Genomic DNA, 20,794 nt, shown 5'->3' on the forward strand with positions numbered 1-20,794 from the left:
AACACTTAAGAAATGATACCAATTCCCAATAATCTCTTAGAAAACTGAAGCATAGAGCACCCTTTCTAACTCCTTTTATGAGGCAAACCTATTCTTAAAAAAATTTTTTTTAGTGTTTATTTATTCTTGAGAGAGAGACAGACAGACAGACAGACAGAGGATGAGCAGGGGAGGGGCAGAGTGAGAGAGGGACACAGAATCTGAAGCAGGCTCCAGGCTCTGAGCTGTCAGCACAGAGCCTGATGCAAGGCTCGAACTCAGGAGCCGTGAGATCATAACCTGAGCCCAAGTTGGACACTTAACTGACTGAGCCATCCAGGCATCTCGAGGCAAGCATATCCTTAGCATCCTAATACCAAGACCAGAGAAAGATGTTACAAGGAATGAAAACTATAGCCTATTAAATATTATGAATATAGATGCAAAAATTCTCAACAACATGTCAGCAAGTTAAATCCATCAATGTACAAAAATAATTATACATCACGATAAGTGGCATTTATTTCAGGTATGCCAGTCTGGTCCATCATTCAAAATTTAGAATCATTCAATGTGATTTATCACATTGACCAGCTAATGAAAAATCATGATTATATCCATTAACGCAGAAAAAGCATTTGACAAAATTCAACATCCGTTTATGATAAAAATTCTTAGAAAACTAGGAATAGAGAGAAACATCCTTCACTTGATGTAGAACATATAAAACAAATATAACTATCATCACATAATTGTGAGAAACTGGATGCTTTTCTTCTATGAGCAGGAGCAAGACAAAAATCTTCTCTCCTACCACTCTTATTCAACAGTCTACTGGAAGTCCTAGCTAGCACAATAATACAAGAAAAGGAAATAAAAGGTATAAAGATTGGGAAGAAAAAATAACTTTGTCTTTGTTTGCAGATAACATGTGAATATGTCTATTTAGAAAATACCCAAGAATGAACAACAACAAAAAAAACCCTCCTGGAACTAATTAAGTGATTATAGGAATGGCATAGGATACAAGGTTAATATACAGAAGTCAGTTACTGTTGTATATACAGAATACATAACATACTGAAAATTGAAATTGAAAATATCATTAAATTAAAAATTATCAAAACCGAAAAGTTGTTGTTATATAATTTACATTTGTATCAAAAGAAAAAAAATACTAGATAGAGACCTAACAAAATATGTATGAGTTCTATGCTATATATGGAAAACGATAAAACTCTGATACAAGAAATCAAAAAATATCGAAATAAATGGATATGTTCCTGGATAGGAAGACTCAATATTGTTGAGAAATCAATTATTCCAAAGTCCTTTATGGATTCAAGGTAATCCCATTCATTTCCCAGCAAGCCATTTTGTGGATATTGGCAAACTGATTCTATACTTTATATGGAAATGTAAAAGACCTAGGGTAGCCAACACAATACTGAAACAAGAATGAGCATAGTTGGGCGACTGACACTATCTGACTTCAAGTAATACTATAAAGGTATAGTCATATTGGCAAAAGAAGAGACAAGTCAGTGGAACAGAAGAGCCCAGACAGACCCAAACAAATATAGTTAGCTGATTCTATACAATATCAAGATTCAAGAGAGAAGAGATAGTCTTTTTAATAAATGTTCATTAAAAATTGGATAAGTATATGTAAAAAAATGAATTTATTATTTATGTATTTATTTATATTATTTATTATTTAAAAAAAATTAAAGTTAGTTAATATATGGTGTACATGAACTCCCAGTGCTCATCCCAGCAAAAAATGAATTTAGATACAGACCTTATACTTTTCACAAAAATTAACGCAAAATGGATCATAAATCTAAATGTAAAACAAAAACTCTAAAATATTTATAAGATGATAAACAAAAATCTAGTTGATCATGGTTTTGGTGATGAGATCTTAGATATAATATCACAATCATGATCTATGAAAGAAAACATTGTTAACTTGAATTTTATTAAATGTAAAAAAAATAGTTTATAAAAGGCTTTTTTTAAGTTAATGGAAAGACAAGCCACAGATTGGGATAAAATATTTTCAAAACATATACTTGTTAAAACATGGATCCAATATGTAGAAAGAACTGTGTATAATAGGCTAAAGATGTGAACAGGCAACTCACCAAATAAGACACACAAATGGCAAATAAGCATATGAAAAAATGCTCAACATCGTATGTCATCCGGGAACAGTCAACTAAAAGAGCAATGAGATAACCCTCCTATATACCAATTATAATGGTTAAATTCCCAAAGACCGATAATACCCAATGCCATTAAGAATTCAGACCAATAGGAACTCTTGTTACTGGTAAGAAGGTAAAATGGTATGGCAACTTTGTGGGATAGTTTATCAGTTTCTTACAAAGCTAAAAATAGTCTTACTAAATAATCTGCAATTTTGCTCCTAATTAATTGAAACCAGGTTAAGTTGAAAATACATGTAGACTCAAAACCTGCATATGAGTTTTTATAGCAGGTTTATTCATAGTAACAAAAACTGAAAGCCACCAAGTGTGCTTCAATAGATGCATGAATAAAGCATAAAAATGTACATTCATACAATGGAATATTATTTGGCAACAAAAAAGGAAATGAGTCATGTAAAGATATGGAGAAAACTTAAATGCATTTTTGATACATGAAAAAAGCTTCTGAAAAGGCTATATACTGTATGATTCCAATTATGATATTTGGAGATACAGTTAAACTATAGAGACGATAAAAAGATCAATGTTTGGCAGGGTTTGGGGGAAAGGGAAGAAGAGGTCAAGAATGAGAGATTTGGGGGCCTATGAGATTATAATGTAAGATATTGTAGTTTGCATTATGTACATTGCATCATGTATCCGTCAAAAGCCATGGAACTTTACTACGTAGGGAGTGGCCATAATATATAAAAATTTTAAAAATAATTTAGGAGGTCAGGGGATTGCAGGAATCATGCAGACTTGACAAGAAAATCTAAATGTATTACAAAGCGTGAAGTAAACTTACTGAGGTGCAGAGTGTAAAAGTAACTTTGGAGATGAATAGAGTCTGGATGATTAAAGGCAAAAGGAATCATGCAAAGGGAAATGCACAAAAGCACTGTACTCCAGTTGATACAGTTATTTATCTGTTTAATAATTCTGATACTGCTATACAAGTCTACTGGAACTGAACAATTAAGTCAGAGATGGCAAATAATGGGAGCTGAATTTCTCACAGTTGGAGTGGGGATTCACAGAAAAACTAGGGGAGGAGGCTAGCATGATCAGTGTGATAATGGATTAAAGTCGGAGACATCAGAGGGAAACTATGTTTAACTTAATGTCGGTACAAATTGTTACATCTGGAAATCTTTGTAGGTATCTGTATATAAGTGGGTTGGTGTACATACATAAATTTCTTTGCTCTATAAACTGAAAGTGTCTAAAAGAAATGACCTCTCAGTAGTGATGAGCACCCTTAAGAGGCAGATCTTGGCTTCCAATGTCGTTTTATAATAAAAGTAGCAAGAGTTCCTTGGTGATATGGCTGATTATTAGCCAGAAGGGGAAAATACACAAGATGAGGCTGAAGCATCTTGTACCCCAGAAAGTAAGCAAGTGCTCAGAAAAATATATATAACATTGATGGCGGTATGTCAAGGGAACATAGGAGCTTACTGCAAGAGCTCTCAATGACCAATGCTGGAAAAATTGGAGCAAGAAAATAAATAAGATAGCACTGGACTTCAACTCAAAGTATAAAATAAATATCTGTGAGAAAATACATAATGTAATTAATGGCTAGATAAATTAATAGGTGGAGAGAGAGTAGATAAATCTCCTATGCAGAAGGATTTCATAGAAACTCTGTAGGTGTTACACCTTAAAGAAAGGGGACCAAAACTCCCTATTCCTGAAGTGTGAGCTGTGCATAGTGATTTCCTTCCAAAAAATACAGTATGGAAAGGTGGGGGGAAAGGAGTCAATTTACCATGTAGAAACCCAACAAACAGTCCTTCAGCCAGGTTATCAAGGTCAATATCAACAGCCGCAAATCATTTGGATCATATGTACATTTAATATAACGTAATGGAAGCAGCACTTCATCTCTATTGCCTTCCTCCCCCAAACTCGTAACCTCGGTATAACTGTGAGAAAACTATCTGACAAAGCCCAACAGAGGAACGTTCTGAAAAATACCTCACGAATAGTCCTCAAAACTATCAAGGTCATCAAAACAAAGAACTCTGAGAGGCTGTCCCAGCCAAGAGGAGCCCAAGAAGATCAGACAACTAAATGTAATGTGGTATCCTGGATGGGATACTCAAACAGAAAAGGACATTAGGTAAAAAAGTAAGGAAATCTGAATGAAGCATGGTATTTAGTTAATAATAACACATCAATACTAGTTTATTAATTATGAGAAATATACCATACTAATGTAAGATATAAATAGTAAGGGTAACTGTGTTCCAGGCTGGGTAGAGAGAGTACGTGGGAATTTTCTGCACAATTTGCTCAGTGTTTGTGTAGATATAAAGGTGGTTAAAAATTGATTAGTAAAAAAGCATTTATTATCACTGAGAAAATTTGATACAAGATAATATTAACTTATGGTATAGCTTAGAAAAGTAATTTCCATTTTGGTTGTTATTTTATAAATTTTTTTTAAAGTTTTATTTATTTTGAGAGAGGGAGAAGCACATGGGCATGCACGTGCATGAGTGGGGTGGGGACAGAGAAAGAGGAAGAGAGAGAGAACCCCAAGCAAGGGGGGCTTGAGCTCATGAACCAAACTCACAAACTGTGAGATCATGACCTGAGACGAAATCAAGAGTCAGAACTCGATCAACTGAGACACTAAGGCACCCCATATAAAATTCTTAATTTACTCTGCTTTAAAGATGAACTGCTTTACCGAGTACATTCACCATGTGATTTTATTTACAAATATTTTACTTGCAAAAATATAATTCTACAGGATTATAGCTGTTGGGCAAATTGAGTTATTCCTGAATGGAAATGATTGACGTACACAGAATTTTTCAAGAGAATCCAGCTAAGTATTTTTGGGTATGATGCTTTAGAGGGCACAATTTATTCAAAATTTAAGCATCTCCTCCCCAAATTCTGTATTTATAGGTTATCATAATCAGTGATGAGTACACGTACATTGAATTCTACATTGTTATAATCAAGACATCTTGGATGAATTCTCTTATAAAATAAGTAATTTTTAAGTAGTGTTATAAGTTTAAATCCTGACATGCTAATGTACTAAAAATGAATTATACAAATTGCTTAATTTCCATATATTTTCTTACCTATAAAGTGGGTTATTAAGAAAACTAACCTCTTCTTTCTTTTCTGTATAAATTAAGACAATCAGTGTAAAGCTCTTAGCACTGAGCTTAGCAGTTTTTGATACAAGCTGTTGATACTATTATTATCTAAAACATGTAAGGGATTAAAACAGCATAGGAGATTTATAATAATTTACATTTGCAGAGACCCTTGGGCTTTTTAAGTGCTTGATGCATGAGAAAACGCTTTAAAAACCTTTAATGGCCTTTGCAAATGTAAGAAATTAATGTTTTCTTAGGCTTGTTGCAGCTCACATCAATTCACAATGGTTCTGTAAGGTCTGCAGAGGAAACATTTGTCTTGATTTTATAGATGAGACATTGACATTCACATAATTTGCCAGTAAGTTCCATCACCTAGACTCTGATATGTTGGACAATTCCTTAACCTCTCTGAGCATCAGCTTCTTCTGTTATAAAATAAGAGTATTACCATTTACCTTCGGGATGGTTTTTGAGTGAGATAATGCACATTATGTACTTAGCTTCATGCCTTATTTTCTCAAATTGCTATAACCATAATAACAAAACTATTATATGTAATAACATTTATTATATATAATAATTATATACTACAATTATATTATTATAAATATATAATATTTACATATTATTATAAAACACATACAATATAACAATATTATATAAATATTATATGATATAGTAACAGTATTTATTGTATTATAATATTTGTTATATTATGTTATTACATTTATTATATTATAATTATATATTATATATAGTGAAATAATTATATTTATAATTATATATATAATTATTCTGTTCAATTTTTGTTTTCTGTTTTCTACAACCACATTCAGGCTCTCAAAGGCAGGCAAGAGTGGCTGGGTAATAAAGATAGGACTACTGGAGCACCTGGGTGGCTCAGTGGGTTAAGTGTCCGACTCTTGACTCTTGAGTTCCACTCAGGTCCTGATCTCACTGCCGTGAGATCAAGTCCTGTATCGCCTTCTGCACTGGGCATGTAGTCTGCTTAAGATTCTCTCTCTCCCTCTCCCTCTGCCCCTACTCTACCTCTCAAAAAAGAAAAATAAAAGACAGGATCACCATCTAATTTTCATCATTCAAAACTGAATTTGAGCAGACAATTGTGGCTTCCAGATCTTAGATTTTACTTATTTGCTTTAGCATTTACTGAACACCTCCCATGGCCAAGCTCTGGATGAGGTGCAGTGACCTATGGGAAGATGAATACAACATAAATTTTGCAGTTAATGAGATAACACAACTGTAATAAACTGCTTAAAGGACGTGTAGCGAGAGAACGTAAAAAAGTTACAAAGGTAAAAAACATGCTGAATAGGTGGCATTCGAATGGGGCCTTGAACAAGGAATAGAATTAGTGTGGCATGAAATTGGGATTTCAATTGGGTGACAGCCTGTGTTTCATTCTTTCAATAATTAGCCAAGAAATCATTATTTTAATTATAAAGATAAATGAGCTGTGGAGTTTTGTCCTGCTACTACATGTGTTCTCACAACGTGAATTAGTTCACATGCAATTGTAAATAGGGAACGAGGTCAGTTGAAACACGAAAGTGATATTGGAGTCATATGTGCTTTTTCGTAGGCAAGGAGGGCTACAACAATGGGAAGAGCTAGAGCCTTCAGTGGGAAAAGGAAAGGCCTTTAGTTCTCCGCTCTGCATGCAGGAAACTTTTCAATTCCATTTTATTTTATTTTATTTTATTTTATTTTATTTTTATTTTTTATTTTAATCTAATTTTATTATTTATTTTCTTTTTTCTGTCATTTCCATTTTAAAGAAAATTAAAAATAAATGTCTGCATCCAACTCCCGCCCCATCAACCTTGCCGAGCTCCTGTCTTGTAACAGGTGCACTTCCTTCTAGGTCCACCTTAACAACAGCCCGGCTGGCTCAGAACTTCCTTTCAGCGTGCACGGACCCTGCCCACAAGCCAGCACTGGTATCGTGTCGTTTCTTGCTCATTAGTAATGCCTTGATGGCAGTCTCACTGAGCTGCCTTCTTCAGTTGTTCGAAGCATCTTCCCAGGTACCAATTGTTGTTTTGTTATTGACTCGGTTATGAAGCTGGAGAGGTTTGGAGCACCCTTGACTGTATTTTTTCCCCCCGCGGGTGGATTATTTTTAATTTCTATTTCATAGATGACATAAGTTTTGTTCACAATATATATATCATGCTCCACCTAGTAGCACCCTTAGGTCTTAGCAAGAGGTAACCCTGGGCCCCAGGCTTTAGAGGCCCACCACTGGCTCTCCACAGGATGAGAGTTCCTGTGGCTAGGGGGATGTGTCTCCAGGAAGCTCATGCACCTTCATCTGGCACAAGCTGTTGGCACCTAGATCTAGAATTCCCTGCCCAGATGGTCCAGATTCTCTTTACAGAGCCTGCATGACCTCTTAACTGAAGCTATCTTATCTGGGATAGACCATGTGGCCAGTATGGAAACCCTACGCATGCAGGGTATTTGAGGGCAATTATTTGCAGAGAACGCAGATGAGGCGTGCATGCACAGGCCCTCATGGTGAGAGAAGAGTGAGGAGACCAGTGCTTGGGGGCTGGAAGATGGCCCTCCCCATGCTACCACTTTCTGCTGCAGAACACCAAGGACTTTGAGAATTCTAAGCTCACACCTGACCTTCTAGATCTTTATGAGGATATATTTGTCAAGGTAGGAAGAAAGAATATATTTATTTAACATTTAGTGAGATATAAATATTTAGCTATACGATCTGTGGGCCTCCAGTTGTAATCTTACTCTGGACCCTGTGCAGAGGTGGGCCTTGTTAACAGCAAAAATACCCATGCTAAGAAATTGGGCACCCAATGCCTGGATGGATCAGTCGGTTAAGCATCTGACTCTTGGTTTTGGCTCAGGTCATGTTCTCAGGGTTCGTGAGTTCGAGCCCCACAGTGCACTGTGCTGACAGTGTTGACCCTACTTGGGATTCTCTCTCTCCCTCTCTCTCTCTCTCTCTTTCTCTCTGCCTTTCCCCCACTCGCTTTCTCAATTTCTCTCAAAATAAATAAATAAAGTTTAAAAAATTAAAAAAATTGGTCTCTCGAGGCATGAACTTTCCATCTGGTTTGAACAAACCTCCAATCTAACTAGTAATGTATAGCGGATTTAAAGGAAATGGTAACGTAAGTTAGGATAGTTATTTCTAGTGATTTTCACGGCACTAGAGAGTGCATTTTATTAGCATTGCTGCTCTTACGCTGCTGATCAATATCCTTCACCTCTCTCCCCACACCTCCCATTCTGGTGAAAACAGGGCTGCCGATACCCTAACCATAGGGTTGAATACGTGGCTCACTCTGGACCAATCGTGGTCCTTCTAGGACTTTCTTGACTGGAGGTAGCAGGATTACTCTTTATTTCCCCTGGGTATTGATTGAATTATAAGGAAGTGTCTCCAGATCTGTAGGGTTGTGTTCACTCCCAGACGAATGGCTTGAGAATATAAGGCCGGCAAGAGAGAAAGAGGAAAAGGAGCAGTGGGGAGATCCTAGCTGCCGTCCAATGCCAGCCGGTTCGATACCTGCCTTTTGTGCTTTGCTCACGCGTGACCACATTGTTTAAATTAGTTTCACATGGAGTTCCGTCACTTCAGCCAGAATTCTGACCAGCATGAGTACTTACTGGTCGTAGAATCTTAGATCGTTGCATTGGAGGTGGAAACCTCTCAGTGGTTCTCACTCACTGATCATGTCCAGTAGCGGTTTGACACCACTGTTCGTTAAAGGGGAGGGGATTTTGCCTACATTTAACACTGGCAAGTCCGAGGGCATTCTTGGTTGTTACATCTGGGGACGGAAACATGAATGGAATAAGACCGAGCAGATGCTACTACATATCCTGCAATATACATGACAGCCGCATATGACAAAGAATAATCTGGTCCCAATATTAGTAGTGCTAAGCTTGAGAAATCTGCTCTAATCGCATTTCTGTCTTTAACCACTGTGCAACCGTGGGCAACTTATGTCACCATTTTAGGCCAACCTACTTGCCTGCATTACTTAAAGAGGGTGAAATAAATGATTGTTCGGGCTCCCTCACCCCTGACATTCATTGCATTTTATTATCTTTTACAAAAAGGTGGTTTGTGTTGCCTCTCCCGGCCCCTTTTTCCATCAGCACAGTCTCCTCAAAGAATTATCATTCCCTGTAGTTTGTCTTACTGCCCTCGTCTTTTTCTTCAAACCCAATGCTATACAAACCCAATCTGCAATATACAGAGTTATCTCTAAGGACTCTACATAAAACAATATTCAAGAGCTTTAAACTCGGAGTGACATTTAAGGATAGAAACAGTCAGATGAAAAGCTAAGTTTCTGATATGCTCTAAAATGAAGTCTCTGAATCTGCATTTCTAAAGTCTAGTGGAAATGGTTGCTTCAGTCATTATGCATGGCGAGGTAAATCCCCACAGCCAGAAGGATTTCATAGAATCCTTTCCTTGTTTTTGTGAGCTACAAAATGTTTTCCCCTTCTCTGATGATGAACTTCCCATGAAATCTCTTTCATCTGTGACTTAAATATTCTTGGCGACAGCCTTTACTTTCCAAGTCAACTAATGGCAAGAATGAGGTGACAGAGATTTCTGTTGGGGAATGTGAGTGGGGTGGGTTTACGAGTTTATATGGTCAATCACATCATTGGAAAACCTTGAGTAGCCAGAGGGCTATTGGGCCTCAGTTACATTTGGGAAAAAAAAAAAAAAAAAAAAAAAAGAAAGACATAATCATCCTAAGATTAAAATACATTATAAAATAGATATCAAAGTGAGAACAGTACAGGAGGGATCATGAAATCCAGGGATGGAAACAAGTGGAGAAGTATTTATGTCTAGAATACCTGCAGTGTGCCTTGTTCTCTGCCAGTAATGGGGGAGGATGGAAAAATGAGAACATAGCTCTTACTCTTGAGCTTTAATTTACTTGAGAACACAAACCATATATGGAGCAATTAGAACAAAAACGAAGCAGTGGGTGTTGTGAAGGAGTTTATGAATTTGGTGAAGGAGTTGTACTGCGTGGAAAGGAATAGGCAGTATGGAGGGGGCTGTGGTTTAGGCCTGAAGGAAGAGAATTTTCTCAAAATTTTAACCATTTTTTTCTGTTATGGAAATGCTACATTCATTCATTTCAGTTATTTAGTTAGTTTATTCAATAAACTGCCTTCGATATCATAGGCGACACTCCTGTCGTGCTGTGAACAAAATGCACACTTAATAAGGAGACTGATAAATAGAATAAATAATTTGCAGATAGCTTTAAGTTCTAGTAAAAACAAGCAGAGAAAGGAACAAGGAATTTGTGGTAAGATGACATTTAAGCAAACCTCCACGTGGTGGGGGAGAGTTAGCCATGTGGATATTTTAGAGAAGAGCATCCATGATAGGGTGCATAGCCAGTGCAGAAGCCCTGAGATATGGGTTTGTCTGCCATATTTGCCATCATCAGCAAAGAGACCTGTAAGACTGGAGCTGATGGATGGGGGAGGGGGGGCGGGTAGAAGACACAAGGTTAGAGAGGACAAGGACACGGGGAGTCAGACCATGCCGGACATCAAAGCACTGGCAAGAATTTTGACATCTTCCGTGATTGTTTCTTTGTGTTTAGAAGCTGTCGAGAGGTTTTGAAGAGAGGGATATCATTATCTGACTTATGTCTTAAAGAACCACTCTAGCTGCTGTGTTGGAAATAGACTGTATGGGCTCTTGGGTAGCTCAGTTGGTTGAGCATCTGAGTCTTGATTTTGGCTCAGGTCATGATCCCAGGGTTATAGGATCAAGCCCAGCATCAGGCTTCATGCTGAGTGTAGAGCCTGCTTAATATTCTCTCTCTTTCTCTCCCTCTTCACCTCTCCCCCACACTCTCTCTCTCTCTCAAATAAAAAAATGAAAACAGACTGTAAAGTAACAGGGAGATTGTAGAAGCCATTTATGAGGCTGTTAATATATTCCAGGTGAGAGATGGGAGTAGCAGTAGAATTGATGAAAAAAAATGGTCATGTTGTGGATATATTTTTGAAGGCAAAGATAAGAGAACTTACTGACAGATTGGGCATGTGATGGGAAAGAAAGAGAACAATCAAAGAGAACTCAAGGATTGTTGTCATGTACGGATAAATTTTAAAAAGCCAAAGTATGAAGACGATGCAATACTTATCTAAATGCATACTATAAATATGTGTACTTTTCCAAATATTCAGATGCCAGAGGTCATATACTAATTGTTTGCTGATGCACAGCTCGGAGCCAAACATAAACCACTTCAAGCGTATTTACTCACAGATATTAACATCTTGTTGTGACCCGCACAGAACTGGTTGGAATCTGGGTGTTTTTGGTTTGCTAAATTTCATTTTTATGAGCACTCAGCATTTTATAACAGCTTAGAAGTTGAGGCAGGTCTTCCCTACCCAGCATCTTGTTTTAGTTAAAATTTTTAATTAAAACCTTTTTTTTAAACATTTATTCATTGTTGAGAGACAGAGAGACACAGAGCATGAGTGGGGAATGGGCAGAGAGAGAGGGAGACACAGAATCCAAAGAGGGCTCCAGTCTCTGAGCTGTCAGCACAGAGCCCAACGCGGGGCTCAAACCCACGAACCGTGAGATCGTGACCTGAGGCGAAGTCAGACACCCGACTGACTGAGCCACTCAGGTGCCCCTAAAGTTTTTGGTTTTAGATAACTTTAGATTTACATATGGTTTTAAGAAACAATACAGAGAGATCCTTTATACTCCTTACTCAGTTTTTCCGAGTAAATAAAGTCTTGCAAAACTATACAGAATCGCCACTAAGATATTAACCTGGATGCAGTCAAGCTACAAGCCAGTTCTAGCACCACGACAATCCCTAGTTTTGGTGCCCTTTTCAAACTACACCAATTTCTGTTCCCCTTCTCCCTGTTCTCAACCTTAGCAGTCATAGCCTCTCTACTGTGCTGTTTATATCACACTTAGAATACTACAATCACTGTAAGAAAACCCCGGTGATACAGGAATGTGCTTAGAGAAAACCTGTTTAGAATGGGAAGAACCACAGGAGCATGATATATGAGAAAAAAAATATTTTCTTTTTCTTTTTCTTTTCCTTCGTGGCTTCATTTAATTTATTTTCTTTTTTTCGTTTAGTTTATTTTCTAACTGAAAAAATTTTGTGATATTTCAGACTAAGATGCGGTTGTAAGAAGTAGTAGAGAAAGATTACATGCACATTATCACCAATGGTTAACATTTTACAAAATTATAGTATGATAATAATAACTAGGGTATTGGCACTGATACAATTGAGCAGCATTATTCGGATTTCCCCCATTTTATTTATGCTCATTTTTGTGTTCTATGCAGTTTTGTCATGGGTTTAGGTTCTTGTGTCCACTCTCACAGTCACCATCCTGAAGGTTCCAACACCACGAGGATCTCTTATTTTGCTCTTTTCTAATCACACCTGCTCTGCTCACTCTTGCTATCTTGCTGCTCCTGACCCTGGACACCATGAATCTCTCCTCCATTTAAAAATTCTGTCATTTCAAGAATGTTATAAAAGTGGAGTCACCAGTATATACCCTTTTGAGATTAGCTTCTTTTACTCAATTTAATTTCCTGAGAATCATTTAGATTGTTGTTTGTATCAGTAGTTTGGTTCTTTTATTGCTGGGTCATATTCCACGGCCCGGATGTGCCCCATTTTGGTTAACCATCCCCCTGCTGAGGGGTATGGGGGCTGATTTCAGTTCTTAGCTATTACAAAGAAAACTGCTGTCAATATTCATGTACAGGGCTTTTTGGGTAAATATGAATTTTGATTTCCCTAGGAAACTTCTACAGGTGTACAACTGCTGGGTCCATGGTAGATGTGTGTAGAGTTTTTTAAAGAAACTGCCGAGCTGTTTTCCAGAGTGGCTGCACTGTTTTACATTCCTAGTATTTCTCTCTCTCTCTCTCTCTCTCTCTCTCTCTTTTAAATCGTAGTTTATTTTTTGTTCATGGAATTCTAATTGGGCTAAGTGAACCACAATGTGGGAAGGATTTTAGAAACCTTGCTGAGACATAAAAAAAGTAAAGTATGTTCTGTGCTAATTTGGAGAAAAAAAATCCTGTTTAACTAAACCCCTTATATAATAAGGTCATAAAAGAGGCTTTATAATAACACAGAGAGAATAGCTCTTTTGGATTTTCAGAGAAGCCTTTGTTAATATTCCACATGACCCAGCTCTGCTTAAAACTAAAGCCATGGGGATTAAGGGGGAAATATAAAGAATCAGAGTTCTAATTGACTGTGAGTTGAACAGCCCACTTTATGCCTGGATTCTTGTGTATTACAACAGTTTATAGCATACTCCACTTAGAGTTGCTGGAAGCTCTCCTTGAGGTTGTTAGCTTTCCCAGACCGACCTTGATGTCCTAGAACATCTAGTGTGCAAATGGAAGTAAGGATGTTGGGAGAGAAACTATCACACCTCATCACATCCCATCAACTGGAATTAGGGGATTAAAAATGGATTTTAATCATTGTTTTCATCCTAAGAACAGTGAACACATATTATATAATACTTATAGTTACAGCCACTATTTTTGGGTGTCTACTGTGTGCCAGGAGTTATGCGAGATAAATTACATACATTATATGCAATGTTCAAAATAAGCTGCTGCAAAGGAGCTAATTCATTTCTAATTTGAAAATGAGAGATCTTGGGTCATCAGGAATTAATCACACACATTTGTTAGAGTACTTCGGGAAATCGATCCAAGAGATATTAATTTCCATGTTGCCATTGCTCTAAGGGACCCTCAGTTGCCATTTTCATCTATTCTTAATGACCTTTCCACCCATAGTGCCTCATTACAGACCGTGGGGGACAGGAGAAGAGTTGGGGAATGGGTAGTAGAGGTAGAATGGCTTAAGGTACACAGAAATAATAACCATAGTAATAATAACATTATTATTATTATTATTATGCTCTCCTTTATTGAGCTTCTGCTTGTCCTTCCTTGTTATAGTATTAACATTTCACAAAAGCAACCATGAAATCAGTTAACATTTACTCTTAATTTACATCAAATAATGGTGTCAGCTAGAGAGAGATGGCATATGGTGCTTAATAAACATTATTTTTTTTCCTGTTTTTCTGTTATCCATCCTTTATAACAGGAAAACAATGTAATTTTGCGAGGCATCCGTGGAAATAATCACCATAGTTTGCACTTACAGCTCGACGATGCCTTTCTACAGAACAGCAAAGGCACTCAATAATTATATGTTAAATGAAAAAAATAAATCCCAGAGTCACATGGCAGGGGCAATAAGAAAGAGACTTAAAATGGGGAAAAAATGAAGATAAAATTCTTGAGTTGAATTTATCGGGCACACATGAAATATGGGATGGCAAATGGTACTCCACGGTTTTATTACCACTTCTTGGGGAAGGCCTGTGTAATTCATTTGAAGCTTCCCTTCCTGTGACTTATGTTGTCATCCCAGAACCACAGTAATGGAAGTTTACAGAGCTCCACATCGACATATATTCTCTCTACTGTTTATAATCCCTTTCTACCTCTGCTGCTTTCCCAGGGGAGAGGGTTGATCCCCAAAAGGTACCATAGAGGGGAATGTTGTAAGTGACATCATTCCAGATAAACATTGTCAGTAATGCAGTCGTCCCAATGTGCTTTGCACAGTGAATTTGTGCATGCCATTTAGCTGTTGGCCTCCAGGAAAGTATGGCATGCCTAAGACCGGAACTGGATAGGCCAAAACTTTGCAAAATGAACCCTTATTTGTTTTCATCTAAGTACCTCCTTCTACTCTATTCTACATATAAAAACATTTAGTGAGTACTTGCTTTGTGGCCAGATACATGTAACGCCTTTGTCTTCATGACAGACGTAATGCTTCCTAAACCCGATCATGGAGCAGCTGTTATTGTTTCCAGTTTTCATTTAGGGGAAACTGAGTCATAAGGAACATAAATAGTTTATGATTGCAAAGCTTATAAAAGTCAAGTCCTCATTTAAAAGACGGTCTGATACCAACGAATGGACCCTAGTTACCATACAGCATGATCTCCTATATGGAAACTGTGCTTGACATCTGGCTGATTTGATAGTCACTCCTGGTAGCCAGCCACCTAGGGAGTTTTGTTGACCCTATAGAGAAAATGTCAAGAACGTAGTTTATAACTTGAACAAAATCTCTGCCTGTCGGAGAGAATGCCAGGGAAAGAAGACACTGTTTTACTTCCCTGTTTTTTCCCAGTGTTTATTCTGGTCTTAAAACTGCTTGGTTGTAACTAATAAATGTTATTGGGTGAATAAATGTTCATCCAATATACCATTTTTGACATAAATAATGTCATGTCCAAACAATGCAGGGAGTGCCTTAAATAAAACATGTGAATTCTGGGTCTTTCTTGTAATAATTTGAAAAATATCAATAATGTTGTCAGTTTAAAAACAGAACATGCTATCTGGCCTTTTCATCTTCTTGGCTACATTAGAAAAGGAAAAAAATGTGCCCCTTCATTGGACAAAAAAGTGAACTTCTCACCACCCTTGTCTTAAGAGTTGTTTCAGGAGCACTGTATTCAATTTTATTTACTTATTTTTGCACTATATATAATTTCAGAAATGAGCAAATGAACATCAGTGTCATGTTTCTAAAACCTCAAGAAAGGTGATGTGGTGTGGCAGACAAGAACGTTGGCTTTAGAATCAGATTACTTGAATTTGAATCTCAGCTGAGAGACTTTGGGCCACATACTTACCTTCTGTGAACCTCTGTTTTCCTATCTGTAAAACGGAGGTAATTACATCCACCTCAGAAAGTCACTGTGAGGATTACATGAGATAATTAATGGGTGTTGATTTATCAACCAACTTAAATTCCATGGAGGCACAAGCAGGAAAGAGCTTTATTCTCCACACCCCCACCCCCACCCCCGACCCCCCGCCTGCAACCACATTTCTCAGTTCCTCGCTACTTAAGGCTATTGAGTTGGAGCTCATGTCTTAGGTAACACTCAGTGATATAAGAATAATTTCATTTTGGTAATTGTCTGCATTTGGGTTTCCCTCACAAAATGACCTTGACACAAGAATTTGGGTGCAATGAGTTTGTCTGGGAGGTGGTTCCAGGTGGTACAAGTGAAGAGATGGGGAAAGAGGAAGAAAAGAAAGACACCCTCCACCCCTGCAAAAAGCTTTGTTATGAGCAGGTGGCTACAATAAGTAACTGGGGCTCAAAGTCTCTGAGATACCTCCTAGAACATACTGAGAACATTCTCTTTAGAGGAAGGGTAGTGTAGCAGATGCTGCTGCCTCCATACCTGGATCCCTTTACTGGTCCAGTGCAAACGTTCCCTAGTTAAGCTGAGCATTGGATGGCTCAGAGCTGCCTCCCCACCCTGTCGCTGCTTCTCCTCGGAACTGTCCTTGGTTAAGCCCACCTTCTCATTCCAGGTGCCAACAGCCATTGACTAATTGATGTAGGGATAGAGAAGACGGCCCTTTGCCTCATGAGAGAACAATTCAGCTGTGTAGTTTATGCTACAGAGTCCTCCTCCACCCATGGCTTACACCATGATTAGACCTACCTGTCTTGACTAGATTGACTCTTTCCCCATCCCGGTTCTCTTCTATTTCCTCCTTTATAGATTTCTCTTGAGACCTCTCCATCCCTATGTCTGAATCTTTGTCTCAATATCTGCTTCCAGGAAACTTGGTCTAAGACAGGGATATTGGGACCAGTTATTCAAAACGCTCGCTTCCCATTGGTTGAAGATTTGGTGACACTGACGAGCTTCTGTCTTCTGTGGCCCACATAGGACCTGTTTCTATTGGGTTCGCTGCTCCTTTCATGGAGAAATCTTGGGCGTGGCACCGTCAGGATCGTTTGAGTCAGGTGAATAAGTTACCTGGTGCATGGAAATCTCGCCATGCTGAGTGAGCAGGCTGTTCTCATTGCTGCTCTCTCCTCTCCCTGTTGTGTGGTTGGGTCCATCCAGCCTCCCTTTCCGTCTTGGGGAAACTTCAAACAGGAATTGAATATCAGCTTCTTGTTTCACATATGCTCCCAAATTTAGGGGACATAAGTAAAGCTCCTTCAAGAATCTTGTCACTGAGCTCTGTACTACAAGGTAGAGGAGGGGAGAGGTAGGAAGTTAGGATTTTCTGTAGCTCCGAAAGGGGTCTGCCAGTGAATGAGGCTCTTCTCACCTTATAATCAGCTTTCACTCTCTCCTTAGAAACACTCTCGCTTGGCTTGTGGGATGCCTTCTAGGCCAACAATCATTCTGATTTAACCAATCTCTGTTAACACTTGTCTTCTGCTTGTATAGGTGGGATGGGTGATGGGGGTGAGTGTCAGAAGCCCAGTTCAGTCACCTTTTTTTGAATAAGGGGTTACCTCCTGACTCATGGGACTTTGAGACTTAGTTGATTTCCAGAACCACAGAAAGCATTCTGTGTAATATTCTTTTATATATTTAAATGAATACTTAAATACTCACTAAATGGTATCTGTTATTTTAATTGTAAAATCAGTTTCTGGCATCTTTGAAAAGCCATCACATCCTAGTGTTTATTTTAATGCCGTGACTGAGCATGTTTGATGATAAGACCATGACTCTAAGAATCAGAGACCTGGGTCTTTGTGCTCTCAGCCCTGTGTGTGACCTTTTCCAAACCATTTAACCTTTCAAGATTTTGAATTCACAACCACAATAATAAGATGCTTTACATATCTAACAGCGTTGTCCTAAGTCTGAAATGAAGAGAAACATGCAAAAACATATTTGAAACTGTAAAATAATGAAATGTCAGGTAATAATGAATAAAACAACCTACTTTTTAAAAGTTTTTTTATTTCAAGAGAGGGAGAGAGTATGAGTGAGGGAGGCTAAGAGAGAGAGGATCCCAAGCAGGCTCTGAGCTATCAGGGTGGGGGCTGATAGGGGCTCACTTTCATGATCATGAGATCATGACCTGAGCCAAAATCAAGAGTCACAGGCTTAACCGACTGAGCCACCTGGATGCCCCTAAACCAAACTACTTTTAATTACCAGAAGGCGATTTCCCCTTTCCTTTATATATGCCGCTCTGACAAGCTGCTGTGGCTGAGACCTGACTCATTTTCAGCAGATGCCATGATAAATGATGACAAAGTGATAAACATATGTAAATATTTCATATGGGATTGAAATCAATACGGACACATGCGAAGACATAGCTCCAAAACTGGGAAAGCTGGGCTCTGCACAATCACAGCAGAAAAAGACATGGTTGTCAGAGTGGATCATAAGCTAAAAACAAGCCTTGTGTTGTTATTTAAAAGCTTAACAGAAACTATTAATAGTCAGGGACTATTTTGTGTCAGACTTCATGATGTAGCTTGCTTGGGCCAATGCATGCTGTGGAGGAAAATGGACTGGTTTCTAATCCCTTCTTCTGGAGACATTGGACTTGCCATCCACCTCTCCAGGTTCTTTGTTGGCCAAGTTGGCATGGTTTTATGTATATATAGCCATATATGTATATGTATACGTATATGTATATGTATACATATGTATATGTATACGTATATGTATATGTATACATATGTATATGTATATATATTATAATATGGTTATATTAATGTGTAATATGGTTGTATACATTTATAGCTTTCCCTTGAGACCTCTCAGGTGGTTACAGATGGTTGCAGATGATGTCAGACTCTGTATGTGAAGTGTTTTGAAAAGTGTAGTGATGCTGTAGACATATAAGGTAATAGTAAACAAGTGAAAAAAAGACGGGAGAGCCTAGAAGGAAGTGAGAGATCAACTTGGAAAAGGTGTCTTAATTTATAACATCATCATGCAGAAGAACAAATGTCTTTAAATTTCAGAAAGAGAGAGGAGGGCAGGGAGGGAGAGAGGGAGAGAGGGAGAGAAAGATTGAATGGGCTCAATAGGACAAAAGCAAAGATAAGAGCCCTAGTGCTGGACTAGATGATCATGGGGGATTGTGCAAGCTTCAGTTTTGCAAGCATGTTATGTGTCGTATGGACACTTACTTATCCAGTACAGAGATGTCCCTTTTATGACATCTCACAAGTGTTGCCCATGGTCAAAACAAGAAATCGCCATTTATAGAAAATCCAGTAAGAAGTCAAACCATTTCTAAAAAATGAAAAATCTCTTTATTGTGGAAATTTTTCATACATAAACAAAATAAACACAACAGAATATTGGACCTTTTATATACCCATCACCCAGCTTCAATATTATCACCATTCTCAAAAGAGTATTCCTTTAAGAAATACATTCTTTTTAAGAATGTTACTTAGAAATGATTTCAAATAAGAACAGAATAAGTAATAGTAATGACAGTAATGATTTCAAATAAGATAGACTAATATAGAAGAGTGTCATCTATATAGAATATTTTCAATTAAGAATAAGAGTAATGTGGGGTGCCTGGTTGGTTCAGTTGGTTAAGTAACCGATTCTTGCTTTCAGCTCAGGTCGCAAGGTCATGGTTTGTGAGTTTGAGCCTGCATTGGGCTCTGCACTGACAGTGTGGAGGAGGCTTGGGATTCTCTCTCTCCCCCTCTGTCTCTGCCCCTCCTTGCCTCTCTCTCTCTCTCTCAATAAATAAATAAACTTAAAAAAGAATAAGAATAATGTAAAGAATACCCAGAGACCCTTTATCCAGATTCACCTATTAATATTTTTTTAATTTTCCTTTATCATTGGCACATGTAGTTTCTCTTGCTCTTTCTTTCCTTTTAATATTTTCTTTTTCTTTTTCTCAATCATTTGAGAATAATTTTTACCAGTCATGGACATTTACCTAAAAAATATTTCACTGTGTATTTCCTAAGAATAGAAATATCATCTTACCTGACCTTATATAACGTCTTACATGAGTTATCAATTTCACAAATTTATTTTGATGCAATTTTATTATATTCCAAGCATAGCAGTTGGCCCAGAGATGTCTTCTATGGCATTTTTCTTCTTCATATAGGGCCCAGTCTAAAGTCAAGTATTGCATTTAGTTGTCATGTCTATTTGCCTCCTTTGAAATGTGGAACATTTCCACAGTCTTTCTTCGTTTCTTTACAAGATTGACAATTAAAAATGTCTACAGTCCTATAATTTTCAGTATAAAGGACTTTCACCTTCTGGGTTAAAGTTATTCCTACATATTTTATTTTTTTTGATGTAATCATTACATGGGATTTTTTTCTTTATTTCTCTTTCTGGTCGTTAATTATTATATTGTATAGAAATGCAACAGACACACACACACTTATGTACTTATGCTTACATATATGCTTAACCATGTACACATATACACACATATGCTCATTCATATACATATCTTTGAAATTCACACCAATAGCCCCAATTTCCAATTCGCCACTCCAGGTTTCTTTCTTGTCTTTTCCCATT

This window comes from Panthera tigris, chromosome A2 (genome assembly GCF_018350195.1).
Source record: "Panthera tigris isolate Pti1 chromosome A2, P.tigris_Pti1_mat1.1, whole genome shotgun sequence".
Classification (NCBI taxonomy): domain Eukaryota; kingdom Metazoa; phylum Chordata; class Mammalia; order Carnivora; family Felidae; genus Panthera; species Panthera tigris.